Source organism: Lissotriton vulgaris, chromosome 10 (assembly GCF_964263255.1).
Source record: "Lissotriton vulgaris chromosome 10, aLisVul1.2, whole genome shotgun sequence".
NCBI lineage: Eukaryota > Metazoa > Chordata > Amphibia > Caudata > Salamandridae > Lissotriton > Lissotriton vulgaris.
In genome coordinates this window covers 229,105,628-229,124,540 of record NC_141698.1, presented here as the reverse complement: position 1 = coordinate 229,124,540, position 18,913 = coordinate 229,105,628, and the positions used below count along the sequence as shown (strand labels likewise).

The following is an 18,913-nucleotide window of genomic DNA, read 5'->3' as shown; positions in this document are numbered from 1 at the left end:
ATGGATATTGCATTTCGGCCGGAAACGCTGTACAAAGATAACAATGCTGTTTTCTCTTGACGTTAAACTGAAATCAAACCCCTCCCATAAAATCCTCCCCTTCATCCTGCACTTTTTGAGCCATACAGAAAGCATGGTTGTGATCACCAGTATAAGGCGGCCAGGAATTAGGGAGGGAGGTGTAGCGTCCGGGACCATGCCACACACATAGCTCTGGTTTCCACATCTTTATTCTTCAGCATGCAACCATTAACTGAACACACTGTGCCACAAACTTTACTAACCACACCCTGCTACACCCACTAGATTATGTAATACTTGTAAGGAGTCTGCCAAGAACCACTAGGGGCCTCATAGAAACACAGGACACATCTTCCCCTTTGTTAACTAAAAAGTATGAACAAATATATGCACATTATAACTCCTTGATGAGTTCCAGGTGCTCGCATAAGTCCTCCAGATCTAGTTGTACGAGATAAAAAAGGGGTGGATGTGTGGTGGGAAACATGGCGCCCGCGAGTTGAGCGGTAGCGCACGTTCTTCCTAAGCTGCTCTCTAGTCTCATCTTTCTCCTACCTGAATGCAGCATGGCTGACTGTTAGCGTGAACGATGCAGAAAAGCTCTTGCAGCGGTATTTACTCTCTCTGTTTTTCTCATTTTACTCGTACCAAGGTTCGGGGATTGGTACTCTTTGGATGTGCCCCAGAGACTGCAGAGTCGGCAAGGACCTCGATCGGCTCCCGCGCCCCCCACTCTTACCGCGCTGGACTGAAGCTGCCCTGGAGCGTAGACGCAGCCGAAGTGCGGCGGCTCGCGGTCTTCTCCGTGGGCTTTCCCGGGGTGGATCTGGCAGCGCCAGCACTAGTAGCAATCCCGGAATCGGCGCCATCTTTCTCCCGGTAGTCACAGCCGCTTCAGAGTCGCATGTCGATCCTGCTGAATGGGGCTCCACTTAAGCGGCGGTGCACCTTGTAAAGAGTGGTAAGAGTGTGCTTGCCTCTAAGCAGGGGGGTTCTTACTCTGCGGTGCTTCGAAAACCGGCCAGAACTTTTGTTTCAAAGACTAGTGAGGTCCTGAGCAAGAAAGGGGGTAGGAAGAGGGGGAAGCGGACTAAGGACATTAAGGATATTTCTGTATCCCAGAGAATTACTTGTGCTCAGGCCCTGGGGGAAAGTACTGAGGACCCAAGCACTATATTGGAGTGTTCTAAGCACAACGCTCGACAAAAGGAAGACTCCGATTTCGACTCCGATTCTGACCTGGGACAGGACAAAGCCTCACAGAGAAATCTAGGGAAGGCGAGGGCTGTGAGAGGGACTAGGAAGAAAGTCGTGCTGAAAAACACTACTGCCCGTATTACTCCTTCCCTGCGATCTTTTTTTAGGGTCCAGGCCCAGGTTTTCAATATTAATATCCAAGAGGCTCCGAGTGAACCACATAATTCCCCTTCTGCGTCCCATTCCGTTATATCTAAATTTACATCCACAGTACCCAGTACTGGCCTCTCTACTTCGATAGAGCAACTGGATATTACAACTCCGCTTCGTGGGGTTAGATGATAATATCCCTAATATTTCTAATCTTGATGACTCTAACCTACCTTACCTAAGCAATCACTTTTGGCTCCACCCGGGTCTTCTCGGTCGCCCACCCCCTCTGAAAATGGGGTAGGTGCGCTAGTCGGGCCCTTGATTGAGGATCTCCTTGCTTCCCTGAAAACCGATATAAAACAAGGCTTTATGGTTTCGGCAGATAACCAATCAGAGATTATGGCAGCATGCGAGGTGCTGGAGAAAAAAATTGACCTACTTAATAAAAGAACTGAATCCCTGGAGGGCTCAGTTGAGGAGCTAAGGCCAATTTAGGATTTGCCGAAATGAAAATCCAAGTTCTTCGAAGGAATGGAGATGCCATGAGAGAAAGAATGGAGTCACTTGAGAACTATTCACGGAGGAATAACCTACGGTTATTGAAGGTTCTTGAGGGTAAAGAAGGGAGCAATATTAAAACCTTTGTTGCAGCATTATTAAAGGAGTCACTGAATCTGGAGGACCCTGTCGACTTTCTGGAACAGGATATTCAGAGGGTCCATAGAGACTCTTTCAGATTAAACGCAGCTAGGACCAAACCAAGAAATATTCTAATCAACTTCCTTACCTATTCACTAAAGGAAAATATCTTAAACTTAGCCCTGAATGTAACATCATTAAAGGGTCCAGATTTCCCATTTTGATGGTACGTTCTGACTTATCCAAAGTAACTCTGGATCGCCAATGGGAACTGGGCCAAAGAATGGAGAGGTTCAGATCTTTGGGCGCTACGGTCCAAATGAGATTTCTCGCCTTTCTTAAAATTATGTACAATAATAAAATGTACAATATCAGATCTCCAAACGAGGCTGATGATCTGTTGACATCTTTAAGGGACATTTCTCGTGAGAAGGAGTGAACCTATTTTGAGTTGAGATAGTGGCTACTTTCATCAATTAATTTTCAAGGGGAAATCAAAAAATAAAAAGGAGAAAATAATTGGGTTGTAGGGAAAAGGGGAAAACATATTAAAAAAAAAAGAAAGTAGGGATAGTGAATGGAAAAAAAAGAAGAAAAAGGGGGTAGATGTGATATATCGCACAGTATAATTCAATGGTTAAACCTTAAGCTCATCACCTTCTTGGGATCAACCCTTTCTATTTTTGCCCTATATTTCGGAAAATTTCATTTTTTATAGAGACCTATGGGGCCCAAAATATACCATCACTCTGATTAAGGCAGGAGGTAATATGTCCCTGATTCTTATCTGATTTTAGTTGTTTTTCCTCTCCCTCAGCGTTTGCGATATAGTTTAGGGTTTAGGGTAGAGGAGTAGAGGGAGGTAGACGAAGGACGTAAATTCTGGCCAAACACCAAGCCAGAGTAATTAGGGATGGGTTTCCCAGGGGGGGGGGGGGGGGGGGGGTTACGGGTCGTGAAAGGCTAAAAATTCCTCCTCATTTGTCGGCGCTCGTTGGCTATCAGGTGCTTTTTAGATCTATGCAGGATGATTTTCAGTGGATCCAGCAGCTTTTTGGGGCCAAGATAGGACCAGACTCAGGGTATGGTAGGAGGTTCTTACAGGCGGAGATGGTAGGGGAAGATATGGTTCCATGACTTTGCTTCAGTGTTTGTCCTGGAATGTGAATGGCCTGCGTGTAAAGGGTAGAAGGGATAGAATACTTCAATATTTGAGAGAATCCCCGGCGCAGATCATTGCTATCCAGGAAACGCATCCCCTTAAATCTGAGACGACCGCCTTATTAAAAAAACAGAGATGGATTGATACTTTCATTTGTACAGACCAAACAGCAAATATTAGAGGGCTACTGTTTATATTTAAAAAATCAGCCAAGGCACAAATTTTGGAATGCAGGGAAGACCGTAGTGGTAGATGGCTTATATTGAGAGTATCTCTAGGGGGGATGCTTATCTCCCTGGTGGGGTACTATGGTCCGAATCAGGACGATCCGTCATATGTAGACGTAATTAGTTCTCATCTGTTAGTCGTTTTGGACCCTGTAATCTGGGTTGGAGACTTTAATATTGTGTTAGACCCTCTGTTAGACAAATCCTCAAATTCAAGAGCTAATGTTCCCTTCAAGTCGCAAACAACTACTCTTAACAACGATGGGGCAGCTCGGGCTATCCGATATATGGAGAGATAGGGCTGGGGATCAACCAGGTGTATCATTTATAAACTTAAAATACAAACACAAGTCTAGAATAGACTATGCTCTGTTCAGTTACACCCTCAAAGACTCAGTTCAAGATATTGTCTACCTGCCATCTCACCTCTCCGATCACTCTGCTATCTCTTTCAAGCTGATACCTACACAGCAGCACCATCATAGTTCCTGGTCTTTTGATCGCACTATCCTGCTAGAGGATGATGAAACCAGTTTTCTCCGTATCGAGACTAAGTATTTTCTCGAGTTTAATCTACAGTTGACTAAGGTCTCCATTGTCTGGGATGCTTTGAAAGTTTTCTGTCGAGGTTCCATTACTAATAGAGCCTCCTATAGAAAGAAGAGATTTAGAGATACCATCAAGGGCTTAGAAGCAGAGATGAATATAATTGAGCAGAAAATAGGTACTCACAGGGAACTCAGTGAGGATCGGAAAAGATTAGACTCTCTTAAAAAACGACTTGAATCTATTCTTCAAGAAAGAATTGCCCGTAGATGGGAAGTGAGTAAAAACTCCCATTTCGAATTTGGTGAGGTAGCTGGCAAGTTACTTGCCTGGAAAATAAAATCTGACCAGATACGAAACTATATAAGCAAGATCGTGGTAGAGGGTGAGACCTCTCCCCGACTATCTAACTTGAATATCGGTAAGGCATTTCAGGATTTCTTCCAAAAGATATATAAGGAAGATATCATTGAGGATATTGTAAAGAGGAAAACTTGGCTGGATGGGGTCCCTTTACCCAAAATTTCAAAAGAACAGAAGTTAGGATTGGAGCTTGAGATCACTGAGGAGGAAGTTAGTAAGGCTATCTCCTAGTCTAAACGAGGGAAGGCCGCCGGCCCTGATTGGTATCAGAAGAGTTGTACCATCTACTTAAGGAGGATATTATTCCTATTTTGGTGAGAGTCTTTAATAATATACTCATTAGGGGCGAGGAAAGAGGCCACAGTAGTGCTGATTCTAAAACCCGGGAAGGATCCGACTGATTGCGGGTCGTATCGCCTTATCTCACTCCTCAACAGCGATTATAAAATCTTTGCTTCCATCCTTTCAAAAAGGATGGGGGTGTTGCTGGTTCCATTATTCACCCGGATCAAAAGGGCTTCATCAAAGGGCGCCAATTAGCGGATCTTACGTATGATTTGGTCGGCGCTATCGATATGGCATCCACCTTTTCACTTCCGCTGGCTGTTCTAACCCTCGATGCAACCACAGCCTTTGACAGGGTTAATTGGGCGTACCTGTCTGAGGTTATGGTGAAATTCAATTTGGGAAATAGATTCTGCCGAGCCATTGAACTCCTGTACAAGGCCCCAACTGCCAGATTATTAGTAACAGCTCTCTGACAGACATATTCAACATCACAGGGGTACAAGGCAGGGCTGCCCGCTTTCCCCCTCCTCTTTAACCTTTACATCGAGGCATTTGCACAGGTCCTTAGGGAAGAGCTTAACATCGTTCCCTTTAAATTTGGAGGATGAGAAAAGTGGGTGGCTTCATACGCGGATGATATCCTCATCTTGACGGCTGACCCCGATTTAGCCTTCCCAACGGTTATCAACTGGGCGGTAGAATTTGGTAAAATCTCAGGCTATGAAATAAACGCCAATAAAACTGAAATTATGGCCTGGAACATTCCCAATTCACAACTTAGTATAGGATCCTCTTTGCAATACTTGGGGATTAGAATCACGCAAGAGGTTGGCAAGATCCCTGAACATAATTTAGATCGGGTGTTCAGGGAGTGCCAAAAACAGATGAACTCTTTTTTGTTTTGGAAATATTTTTATTGACTTTTTCCATAACAAACCACAAAACAAGCATGTCAAAGTCAAAGTCAAAAACAGCTTGATTCGATTCTGATAAAAAGCAATCATAAAAGCACAGTAACATTTATAAAAATACATTAAAAGACATCATAAAAGGGAGAGTCTAAATGATAATTACATGTTATATACAATTAATTCATAGTTTTCCTGGATTTGATTACAGACTTTAAGAATGATGAGACAAGGTGCAAAATTAGTTCATCTTCTAACATTTGTAGTTTCATCAAAGCAGTTCTACAGTGCCTTAAGCCCCAGTATTTTAAGAGTGGAATCAAGAATATCTTTCTTGGCAAGGTAAAAAATGTACAAAAGAGTGTACAACGTAAGGTAGACTGTTTTGACACATTGTCACAGGGGCATAGATCCATATCTCTAGACCAGCAATTTTGCACTGGGAATGTTATCAATCTAAAGAAAGTGGCCCCCCCCCAAAATCTAGTCAGTAACATGCGCGCATAACAGCTTTGCACCTTAATCAGGTATTGCTGTAGTCCCTGCCCTTGGTGGTTCAAATGATAATCCATCACTGATATTTTGCTTTTCTCAGCTAACCAGCGCTTACTCTCAAGAAACTGCAGGCATGTATGCTTTAGTTTCTTTCTGGGGACTGAGACTAGGCACTCCGGGGTATCAAAATAATCTGAGTGCCCGATATCAGTCAGGAATCCCTTCACGTAGCTAAGCCAGGGAATCCTGTTAATCCCCTCTAGGTCTAAGCAATCCAGTATCACGTCCCTGTTCAGACCTGTCTCCTCTGTTGACCACACTTTGTGCCACAACAGAATGGGGTCAACTTTAATTAGGTCGGAAACATAATCTATGCCAAGTTCCTGGTGGCAAAGAAGCGTTGAGGTGTTACGAGGGACAGCTAGTAGATAGCGAAGACATTTATTTTCTCCAAGCTGAATTAATTTAGGATCGGTTATACCCCAGAGACCTGCGCCGCAGGTTGCAGTGGACACACATTTCGCTCTGAATATGTCCAGGAGTACTGGAATTGGGCGTCCACCTAGTTTATTGGCAGAAGATCGCACTGCCCCGAGTGATCTGGTGAATATCATATTCCTTGTCTCTATTGCAGAGGTCCACGTCCCCTTTTTGTCAAAATTAATTCCCAAATATGAGAATGTCTCCGCTGCGGCTATTTTCGAGCCTGAGAGAAAAATCTTGCATTTTGGGGGCTTCACGGTAGCGCAGGACATGGTGAAGGTTTTACTTATATTTATTTTAAGACCTCTCTCGCACATGTACCTAGAAAATTTGTTCACTGCTCTTTGTAAGCCCATTTGGGTTCTGGCCATGATAACTGCATCGTCTGCATATAGGAGTTTCGGTACGGGCGATTTCTTAATCCTAGGATAATCAAACTGATCTTCCGTGAGGTGGGATGCTACGCTGTTTATATAAAGATTGAAAAGAAAGGATGCTAGTATGCATCCCTGCCTAACGCCCTTTTGGATGTCAAATTTGGCGGTGCATTCGCCCTTCATTCCATACCTCACTCTAGCCTCAGCTCCCCTGTATAGTTCTTTTATAAAGACTAGCAGATCTGGTTCTACACCCAATTGCGCTAATGTGGACCATAATTTTTCGTGGTTCAGACAATTGAAGGCCGAACTTAGATCCACAAAACATAGAAACACATTTTCCTTTTTGGCCATGATATACTTGGAGACAATTAATGCTAAATTCAGGCCTTGTTCTGTGGTACCAAGTCCAGCCCTTAACCTATATTGAAATTGTGAGAGAGCACCTCGATCTTCCACCCATGACTGCAGTCTTTTAAGTATGCCTCTCCCCGCGACCTTCATTAGTGAATCCAACAAAGATATAGGTCTGTAACATTTTGGATCACTACGGTCGCCTTTTTAAAAAAAAGGAATAACAATGGCCTTTTGCCATGTAATAAGAAACCTGTTCTTATTGGAGCTGTTTAGGACTTTTGTTAAGAGTGGGGCCCAAAGTTCTAAGTTTCATTTATATACGTCTATTGGTACCCCATCGGGTCCCGGGGCTTTCCCAGCAGCACTATTGTTGATAGCCTGTTGTACCTCTGTTAGAGAGAATTTCACATTTAGTGGAAAAGTTTTATGGGCCTTGTCCTGGGCTCCAAGTATCTCCTCACTACTCTCAATCACATTTAAGGTGTCTTTCTTATACAGCTCAGTGAAATGTGTTACCCATGTATTCTCTGTAATAGCTACTTCTACAGTGTTTGAAGCTTTATCTGTGAAGAACGGTGCGTTCACGGCCTTCCAAAATCCTGTATTATCTTTTATCAGGCTGGCTTTATGTAGAGCCTGCCAGGCTTCTTCCTTCAGCTCTCGTTTACGATTTTTTACTGCCTGATAGTAGGCTGTTCTAGCAGATCTTATAGCTATTTGATTACATGGATTTTTTTTAAAGATGACATTAGATGAGCGTGCAATTTACTGCACTCGCTATTAAACCATCTTTTTTTCACGCTTTTATCCGATCTTTGTGGCCTTCTAAGGAGGTTTTAAATTTCTTTGGTTATTTTGAGAAAGGCCTCACATAATTGAGAGTCTTCCTTGTCCTCAGAGAGACAAGTCTCAAACTCACTGTGCATATTGTTAGTGATTCTTACGAGAAAGCTACTGGTTCTATTTTGTTCCATTTCAGGGAATAGCCATTTTTCTTTGCCTAAGTCAGTTTATAGCTATACAGGTTTTCAATCAGGGTATTTGATTTGCCCCCAGCCACTACGAGTAGTAAGGATAAAGAACATGAATGGTGGTTACTCATGGCTACCTCACTTAAGCTGTAGTTAAGAATACGGCCAGAATGCCGCTTGGAAAAAAGGGCATAGTCTATAATGGTTTGACAACCCCTCCCAATAAAAGTTGGCTTAAAAGGGACTGGTATGGGGCACAATTTGTTTATGAACCCCAAATATAGTTCAGAAATTAAATTATTAAAATAATTACCCAATATAGTATGGGGAAAGTGTGCGCTGCCATCCTCTCTATTAGGACCCAAGCCACAGATGTTCAGTGAGCTATGTGGACATAAGGGGGAGTTAAAATCCCCAACCAGTATGACACATATGTCACCTGTCTGATCTGCTTCGACAATGCAGGTAAGGATTTGGGATAGGTTCTCTAGAATCCTAGAAGTCTCTGGCTTGGAGATGTTGTTATAAAAGTTTACCAGGACAATTGTTTGTTTTTTACCATCTGTCAATAACAATATCTGAAAATATTCTGATGTTGGTTCAAAATTTACGGTTAAGCCGTCTAGGAGGTTTGATATATAGGTGCACAAACCCCCCTTGTTTCTTCCCCTTTTCGTGTGGATTGCTGGTGTGTGAAATGTGCGGAAACCATTTATGTGAATTGGGGCCAATGCCAGGTTTCCTGCAAACATATAATAGAGTGTTTTAGGAAAAGGTTTGTACAGTCCATATTATCAATCTTACCCGATGCCCCGCTATATTCCATGACATGAGGCCTAAGCTCTTTATCGTTTCTTCGTTTTTGTTTGATGGTCTAACTATACTCCGTGTAGTGGTATCAACAAGGGTTCCTTCATTTCCTACCTTAGCTGTCATTGAATCTATGAGTGACATTTCCTGCCCATCTCTAGTGCTAGTGGTTTGAATGAAGTTGTCAGGGAGATGACCCACAGGGGTCTTATCATTAATCTCTATGCCTGTTATACCTAGCTTATTGGGGAGATCAGCGATTTTGGGCAGTCAGTCCACCATTTTGAGTGTGCTGAATCTATTACTGATTGGGAAGCCCATAACCTGAGCTTGATCTTCACAAGTTTTTTCGTTTGAGGGATATCTAATGTCTCGGTTCCCCGCCCAATAATTGTCATGAGCATTTAAGTTTGGGGCGCCTGTAACTCGACTATAAAAAAATGTTAAATCAGGTGGCTGGATCCTAGTGTCTGGCGCATGGTGCCACTCGTCGCATATATATCTAGGGGCTTGCCTGTCTCCAAAATTTATGATAATGCAGTCCCCCGGGATGTATTTCCTACTACTACCCACCCAGTTAACACTCCGCACAAACAAGATCTTGCTTCTGTTGTGTGAGGGTAAGGGCCTATTGATATTGAGCCAGTATGCTGTCTTATTTTTTAGCTCAATAAAGGACTCTGTATTACCCCGCCCCAGTTACGGGACTCCAGTCAAAACAACAACGTAAGGCATGGATTCTGGGGGCAGATCTATAATCGGTAGTGGGCAGTGTTCTACGTTGGCTGTGCTAATACAAGTTCCCTGCTTGAATGTGGCTTTAGAATCGCCCCCTCCCGTCATATTCTTTTGTTTTTTTTTATCACAGGTGTGTTTTCAACAGTCAATGTACTTTGGGCAGATTCCATCCTTGGTTGAGATGAGCTTGCTGTCAAGTCACATCATGGAGAGTTGATTGTTGTTAGATTAGGCTTTGTTTTTCCTGAGTCTTTAGGAGCGACAGATCTATCCTTCGCCACTGGTTGACTTATTGGAATAGTTTTGTTAATTAGTTCCAAATTGCTTAACAACATCTGCTCAAGTTTTTTTAGGCGCTCCTCCATATGCTTCAGTCTATCATTAATTGGTCTTATAGACAGTGTCAAGATCTCGCTCAATTTTACCCCAAAACTATCCTCGAGGGACGCAAGAGAACGCACTGTTGTAGTTGTTGGGTTTAAGTCAGGTCCAACTAAATGTATGTCGGCAGTAGGTTTGATGACCGATGTGGGGTCAGGACTATCCCCTCTTAATTTTTTATCTTGTCTACCCATTTTCGTTGTCCCTGGCTTCTTCTGCTTTGATATTGCTCCGAGTCTTGTATTCTCAGGGATAATCAGGCCTCCTTTTCGGCTATCAACCCTCACAGCAAAATTTTTACAATCAATCTTTCAAAACAGTATATCCTCAGCCACAGTGGGGGTTTCAGAATAATAACTACCAACCATACCAGGGGTTTAATGTACCTACCTTCAACCATTTTTCAACGCTGTTTGGGCTGGATGAAGTAGATTGACTTGGCTGGGAGCTACCCTCTCCAGTAAAACACACTTTGGCAGAATCTATTAACCTGCAGGGGGATATCAATTCGAAAGGCGTTGTAGAAAGACAGCAATTAGAAGGTGACAACCAATTGGACTTATTGACTCTGATACCCGTAAGGGGGGAAGAAAACGTTACTCTGGGGAATATACCAAGAGGTATACGAGATTCAATAAGGGAGGAAAGGCAATTGGCTTTGGAGAGCCCTGTTTTAGACAAGGCTAGCAGCATGAATGAAAGATCAGACCCCGGAAAGAAAGGCATAAAATTACAAATTATGTTCTGGAACATTGCGGGACTCCGCGTAAAAATCGCGGATGGAAGTGCCTTAGATTTTGTACAAGACCACCAAGTGATATGCCTACAGGAGACTTGGCTCACTACAGAAATGCACCTGACGGGGTATAAAACTTATTTTTCCAAAGCAATTGCAGGCACTTACGGTAGGGCAAAGGGTGGGTTGATGATCTACATAGCAAATACCACACCGGGGCTAGAAATTACAGCGCTCAGTTTAGAACCAAACTATCAGATATTGAGATTGTCTTTCCAGATGAAGAGGATTATCCTACTTGTAAATATGTACGATAATCTAGTAGAAAGCAAGAGAGTAAAACACTTGGGGCTCTTCGCAAGAAACTTCTTACCTGGTCAAAACAAACACAAGGCTTAGAACCCCCAAGTATTGTTTGGGGGGGTGACTTCAACCACCACCCCTGCGAGAGGAATAATAGTAACATCTGCGGTGTGGTGGATGAAATAGATGACGAAATAACTCACTTCAGCCACTCTGTGGTGGGAGATTTTTTAAATGAAACTCTATCTGAATTGGGCTTGGTGATACTAAATGAAGCAAAAACCCCTTGTGGGCAGTTGGAGCCAACCTATCTGGGAAGGGGTTGCGAGTCAACAATTTATTATATACTGATCACAGCGACTCTTGGAAGCAAGGCCCAGGGATTTAGAGTGTTAATAAATACTCTGAGCGACCATGCTGCTCTGGGCTTTGACCTATTTATGGATCAGGGGCAGTTATCAGCACAGTTTTTAATGAACGCACTTGCCCAGAACAAGATACACTTAACAAAAACAAATGGCTATACCCTAGGATGGGGAAAGATAGATCCTGTAGACCTAACAAACAAAGTGGTAACTGCGGCAATACTGAAGTGTTTAAACACTGATATAGGGGAAGAGGGAGTCTTAGAAAATTTTAGGGTGATCCTGGACAAGGTAAATGAATGCTTAACAAGAAAGCAAAAAGGGAAAAAAGGAGAAAAAAAGGGTGGTTCAATCATAATTGTTCAGTGGCCCACAAAACTTTAAAAATAGCACTAACAAAAGCTGTTAGAGATCATGAGGAGGTTAGGATCTTAAGAAGGGCATATAGATTGGCATGTAAAGCAAGAAAAGAGGAACTGAAGAAAGCCCTATGGGACCAACTTTATAAGAGCTCACTAAACAGAAATAGCGAACTGTTCTGGAAGGTGGTAAAAGCTCCCTTTCTGATAGACACTAATAAGCAGCCAAAAGTAGAAGTCGCGATTGAGGGACCAACATGGGTAAACCATTTTTCAAACATTTTCGGTAAACCCTCAGATGTAGATTTAACTGAGAGAAATAACTGGAATAATCAGGTTAATCCGTTCCCAATTACACTAGACTTTGGACTCCACGAAGTCATAAATGCAGTAAAAGCGAGCAAAAGCGGAAAAACTCCTGGTCCAGATGGGGTACCAGTCGACTTTTTTCAATTTGAATTAGATTTGTGGGCCCCAATTTTAAAGAGGGTGTTTGATGCTACAATGAAATGCGGGCTAATTACATCTTGGACCCAATCAATCATGGTACCTTTATTTAAGAAAGGAAACAGGGAGGACGTGTCCTGTTACCGACCGATCTCGCTCCTGGATTCGCTGGGGAAAGTACTGGGCAGAGTGGTACTCCAGCGTCTACAGGAGTGGGCGGACGATACCGGGACTCTTTCTGACATTCAGTTTGGCTTCCGAGAGGGCTTCGGAACGACGGAGCAAGCCCTGAACCTGGCCTTAATGATGGGGAAGTACGTGTCGGCAAAGCGGGGTAGGCTGTACATGGTCTATGTCGACCTATCTGCAGCTTTCGACTGCGTCGCCCATGCAAAACTGTGGTCAGTTCTTACCGAGATGGGAATAGATCTAGTCCTGGTAACCTTTCTTGGAGAACTATATTCTAATGCTTCATCCAGGGTGCGTTTCGGAGTGCAGGGTGAATTATCAGAGTCATTCACTGTGGAGCGCGGCGTCAGGCAGGGTTGTGTGCTGGCCCCCTTTCTCTTCTCCCTTTATACTAATGGGCTCGAGGTAGAGATGTTGAAGGGGGGCCAGGACCTCCCCCGAGTGAAAGATTGCCTAGTGCCTGCCCTCCTATACGCAGATGATGCTGTGATACTGGCACGCACCCCACGAGAGCTACAGAAAGCATTAAATAGGTATGCAAAATTTATGGGCAGTTTGGACTTCCACATAAATATAAAAAAGACATATGTTATGGTGGCAGGTCAAGGAAAGAAACAGGGGAAGAGTATTTACCTTGATAATGAAAAAATAGAACTAACCGCCCAATACCCTTATCTGGGAATTATGATTGATGAGAAGCTTAATTGGAAAGCGGCTATAGAAGCCCGCAAACATCAACTTCTGCGAGCAATTGCTGCCCTTATAAAATTCGCACAGAAGTTAGGAAAGAGGCCACTAGTAGAGCTGCTCCGCATTTACAAGGCAAAGTGTCATTCCATCGCACTTTATGGGGGCGGGTCTGTGGGGACACAAAAATACAAAAGCACTACAGGTAGCAGAGAACACATTCATGAGATTTCTCTTGGCGATCCCTAAACGAGTATCCACTTTTGATTGCCATGCAGAGCTAGGAATGCCCCATATTGAGGATTTGGCAAAGATCCAACCCATATTGCTCTGGCGTCGTATTTGGACATCAACAAAATATTCTTTCACAAAAGAGATTGTGGCAGATTGTATGTTACTGGACTATGCGGAAAAAATAGAATGGCTGAGATACGTAAAAAATCTTCTTACTGATGTGGGGATGGCCAAATACTATTCTAACCCTGAAACAATTGTTGAAATCCCGAAGAAAGATCTAAAAATAAGGGCTCTGAGCCATATAGAAGAATTACACATTAGCAAAGAGATAAAGAAACCCTCAGTCCAACATTCCATGGCAGTTATGACTACTGTAGAGATGGAACCATATTTGACATATGTCGAGTCACAATTTGAGCGATTCTTATTGGCAAGATTTAGGCTGAACATTTTTCATAGGGTTGTAGCTTTTCCCAATAGAAATAGTTGGGATGACTGCTTAACGGTGTGCCCTTGTGACGAAACGTCTGAACAATCAACGATCCACACTGTATTGTTCTGCAAATATTATACTGTACACCGTAAGCTATGGATAATCACCCTCTTGAAAAGTTTAGGCTTTAGAAGATGTCGTCCCGCCATGTTGTGGTTGCAATTTTTGAGCTCTGAACTGACCTGTAAAACTGTGAGCACGTTTTTAAAATGTATTTTTAAACACAGAGTAAATCTTTGATAAGGTACGGTTTGACTACTTGAGGGAAAAGAATAAGGGTAACGTTTTTAAATGTAAAGATATTAATTCCGTTTTAATTATGAGAAAATGAATTTTGAATTTTAAATGTTACATTTTTGGAATAATGGCTAGTTTGATATTTTTATGAAATGTACTGTGGAAACTCTTTTATGGTTTTTTATGGAATTTGAAAACCGAATAAAGATTTACTTACCTTACCAATTTAAACTAGGACACTAGGGATGTAAATCTCTACAGGAGCACCGTAATACTCTTGTTACCTCACCCACAGGAAGCGGGTGCATAGGTGTCAAAGTGTGTCGGGTTTTGTCGTGGAGTTCTATGGAGCCTTGGTGAAAAGATGCTGCAGGCGACCAGGAGAGAAGAGTCCAGTTGGATCCAAGGGTGGATCGAAGATGTAGAGTACCTGAAAGCAGAGGGGACAGAGTCTGGGTCACTAGCCAGTGACCAGGAATGAACCAGGAAGGAAGCAGGCGATGTCGGGTTGCAATCAGGTGATGTCGTGAAGCTTGTCTCTGCTGCCACGTGGACCAGGAGGCGTCGACGACAACCAGGAGGTGGACACGGACTGTCCCACGAAGGCTCTCGCTGTCGGCGGTGTCGGTTCTCGAATCGGAGTCAACAGGTTTGGCAAATGCAAACCACAAAGGAATCGAAGATGGCTTCTGGATCAGACCAGCAAGGTCTGATGGGCTGCTCCTTTTCAGGGGAGCAAGGGCCAGTCTGAAGCAACCAGACCAGCAGTGAAAATTCGTAGGTTCGTCATCACAGAGGCCACTAGCCAACGGGCAAGTGACAGGACAGACGCGTCGAGCAGGAAAATGCAAAAGGGCCGCACGCAGCACTCGATGAGTGTGGAGAGGTGATCTTCGGTGCAAAAGCTGCTCGGGGCTGGGGCTTCTCAATCCCCAATGCACAGCTTCGAGGGTGCCTCGGGAGCTGCACAGGAAGCACTTCGCTGGCTTTCCAAGATGGCTGGTCCCACGTCTCACGTCGCCTCCACGGGTCTTAGCTTTGCTGGGACTGTGGATTGGGCTGTTGGATGTCTGGAAGTTCAGTTCTTGTCGGTCTCTGTCGTTCGAGCTCGGGCAGGAGCAACAGCAAAGAAAACCTTTGAGCGCTGATGATGCCTGCTTGTGCAGGGTGGTCACTCCTTGACTACAAGGGAGATTCTTCAATCTTCTACGTCGAGTAGGATGTCGAAGGACCCAGAGTTCTGTTTCAAAGTTTCAATCAGGATAATCTGAAGTCTAAGGACACAGCTCCTACCTTTATTCCAAATCAAGGGGCTGGATTACCTGCTAGGTCCCTCCTATGGGTGGGACCCAGGAAGAGGGTGGTTACACCCCTTTCCCTTTGTCCAGTTTCGTGCCAGAGCTGGGGCTGGAGTGCCCCAGGACCGGTTTGAACTGGGCTATGCATGGACACCTTGTGTGCCCCAGGCAGTGTCTAGTTTGCTTCAGCCCTCCCTGCCCCAATCCACTATCTCCTGTCTGTGGTGGTGCTAGCACCTCCCTGTGACAGCAAACCTTTTGTCCAAGCCTCCCCTGCCGGAGTTTCGGTCAGCAGCAGGAGGCCAGACTTGTGTCTGTGGCAACAGCATCCATTTTGTGATGCTGAGGCTCTGGTTAGTTTTAACCGCGTTTAAGGAAAGTAACATGTCTTCTCCCTCTAGAAGGGTGGAATGCTACCCCCGTCGCCAGGACTGGCAAGGGGGTAGTATTCCAAAGCGTATGACACCTTACACGACATGCTTTGATAAATCCAAACCAAAGATAGCATTTAACCGCGAGGTTCATAATGCACTTAAGAGTATATGGTATGGCAATATCCTACAGCTATAAGGACATGGTTCCGAAAGCTGCAGACAGGCTCAGCTCATGCTAGGGCACCATCTCACATAAAACCAAGCACTCTGCCTCCAGGATTGTTAAGGCCCGCCATAGGAGTGACTTACAGGTGCATATGTGTCCAGATATAGGTTTAGACATAGGTATACTACATCTAAGCAAGGGGTGATTACACCAACTTGCCCCAGCTGAGTGATCAGCCAGTTGTGTCAGTTTGGATGGCCAGCCAGGGGTGGCAAAAGATATGCTGCAGCCCCTGGTAGGCCTTGGATGCACCTATGCCCTGGGTACCTATAGTACTCTGTACAGGGGCTCACAAGGTGACCCAATATCCGATTGGAGATGTACCTAAGGTACATGGAGTCCATTTTACAGAGAGAGCAGATAGCCTGGGGCCCTGATTAGCAGGATCCCAGGACAACTAAGTCGAAAACCAGCTAAACACTAGGCAAGAAATCTGGAATAACCATAGTCAGATATCCACCTTCCTACACCTGGTAATCAGCCCCTTCTGGGACGAGGTGAAGAAGACTTTGGATTCAATCTTGAAGATTTCAGTGACTATCACTCTTCCTTTAATTATCTTCGGCCTCGATGACAACGTTACGTGCAAGCCAGATCTTTTCTTTTTTACGCAATCCTCATATGCCAGAACAGAAATATGTAAATTTTGGGTAGACCGTGCTGCCCCGCCCCACTCAGGCTGGCTGACTTCGCTTTACGAGGTATCTAGGATGGACTTGGCTAGATCCTGCAGTATGAAAAATCGTGCATTTTTGGGATCTCCTGATATGTTGGAAGTAGGATGTCCGATTTTTATTCTTTTTTTTTCCCCCCGGGGTCCTATGATTATGCCTTTTTTCCAGCTCCATGGGCCAGCTCCTCAGGTCTCCCCGGCAAACAGTATGGTCCGACAGGTTGATAAATACCTTGGTGGAGTAAAATGTTCTACCCTCTGTCTATGGATGCCTCTTCCGCCGTTTATCCGATCGCTCTTGGTTTGGATTAACATCCATTTGAAAATCCCTGAACTCGTTCAGGAAAGATTTGCATGGTGGTTGGTGCTTTTCCTAAGAGGGCTAATGGCAAATGAGGACAAAAAAAGAAAGAGAGATAAAGGAGGGGTGCCTTCATCTGGCATCTCTGGAGAAGAGTCAGAAGCTTGACTTGGGCACCCCAGGTGGACTTGCCTCACTCATGAGGTCTGGAGAAGATGAACATTGAGGCAAATACTTAAAGTTTGACGAGTCGCTGATTATTGATTTTCCAGGTTGTTGGGGACTTACCATATGCCCTTTACTCCCCACAACTCTTAGGGGTTAAGCATCAAATGGAGGTCCGGCCTGAATGTCCACTTTTGCATGCAAGAACTTGGTCTACTTTCTCAAAGACTGTGTCTCTAGTGCATTGGCCCTTATAGGCATTAGCCTTCATTTTGCATTCTAGACAGATGTCAGTGACTGATTGTAAAGCTGTTTTGAGGTAAATTCCTGCCAGTACAGCACACTGAACCATCCTTTTCAAAGTACTCATAAATCATTCAATAATGCCATTTGCCTGTTGCCAGAAAGGTGTACCTTTCTGATGTTTGATTTTCAAACGATTAAGAAAGTTTTTAAACTCGCTGCAATTGAAGGGTGGACTGTATTCAGATTTGAGAATAGAAGGAATAACCCATGCTTAAAAATGTCATCCATCCTCTCGATTACTTTGTCATGTGTGGTTGATGATAAATCTTCTTCTAGAGTAAAACGTGAGTAATAATCGACAACTACCATGAGATGATTTCCATTATTGAGGTGTTCAAAGGAGTCATCCGCAATCCTCTCCCAGGCGTGCCTAGGAAGATCAGATATGTTCAGCAAGTGTAGAGTCGTTTTGGGAGACAGACTGTTGCACAGATGACAAGTTTACAGCTCCCTTTCAACTCGTTCATCAAGACGCCGGAACCACCCTTGATCCCGGAGGGCTCTTTCAGTTGCGGCAATGCCACAATGTCCTATGTATGCCAGTTCAATAACTTGTTGCCTCAGGCTTTCAGCGATAACTATTCATGCCCCTCTTAGTATGACACTATCATGAGTAACAGAAAGTTCCTCACGAGCATTCTTGAATTTCTGGTACTCAACATCATCTTTAAGAGGTCGGATATTTTTCCTCCATGATTGCATTGCAATGATTTCTTTAAGCTTAAGCATTTCTTTGTCAGTATTAGTAGCTGGCAGAATCTGTTCAATTGAAAGAGCTGCAGGCCCACTTGACTTTGCTATGATATTGATGTAGGCCGCTTTGAACGTTGTATTTTGATGCTGTGGCGGCACTCATGGAAATTTTGATCCCTCCCTCTTTTGTGCACAATAGTGTACTCATATTCCTGCCTATGCAACCTCCACCTCTTGATGAATGGAGGTATCCTGGCTTATGGATTTAGGAAAATTGTGGGCAACGCCTGATAATCCATGACAAGGGTGTGATGCTTTCCATACACAAACACATGGAAGTGTTCACACACCCACACTACAGCTAAGCTTTCTTTCTACGGTTGAGAATGAGCACGTTCAGTCTGAGATAGACTCCGGCTAGCACAGGCCAAAATGTGTCTCTGAGCATCTGGCTGTCCATTGTGTTGCCCACTGATCATGCCCAACCACACCAGGCTTGCATCTACCACAATCTCTGTATACAATTTCGGATCAAAGTAAGACATTTCAGTTGCATTTTATTTTCTTGAAACTCTGGTCCCATTCAGATGACAATTCAAATGGAACATATCGCTTTGTTAGTTCTCGTAGAGAGGCACTCACAGTGACAATATCCTGAATGTACCTGGAGCAGTAGATAGCCATGCCTAAGAAGACTCGTAGCATGGT

The 18,913-nt window shown here is 43.9% G+C and overlaps 1 protein-coding gene across 2 annotated transcripts in view; it reads right to left on the bottom strand.

Annotated features, from left to right (window-relative positions):
• The window catches only part of SLC4A2 (solute carrier family 4 member 2), a 1,480,655-nt gene that overhangs the window by 1,130,645 nt on the left and 331,097 nt on the right, over positions 1–18,913 (bottom strand). The window lies entirely within an intron of this gene.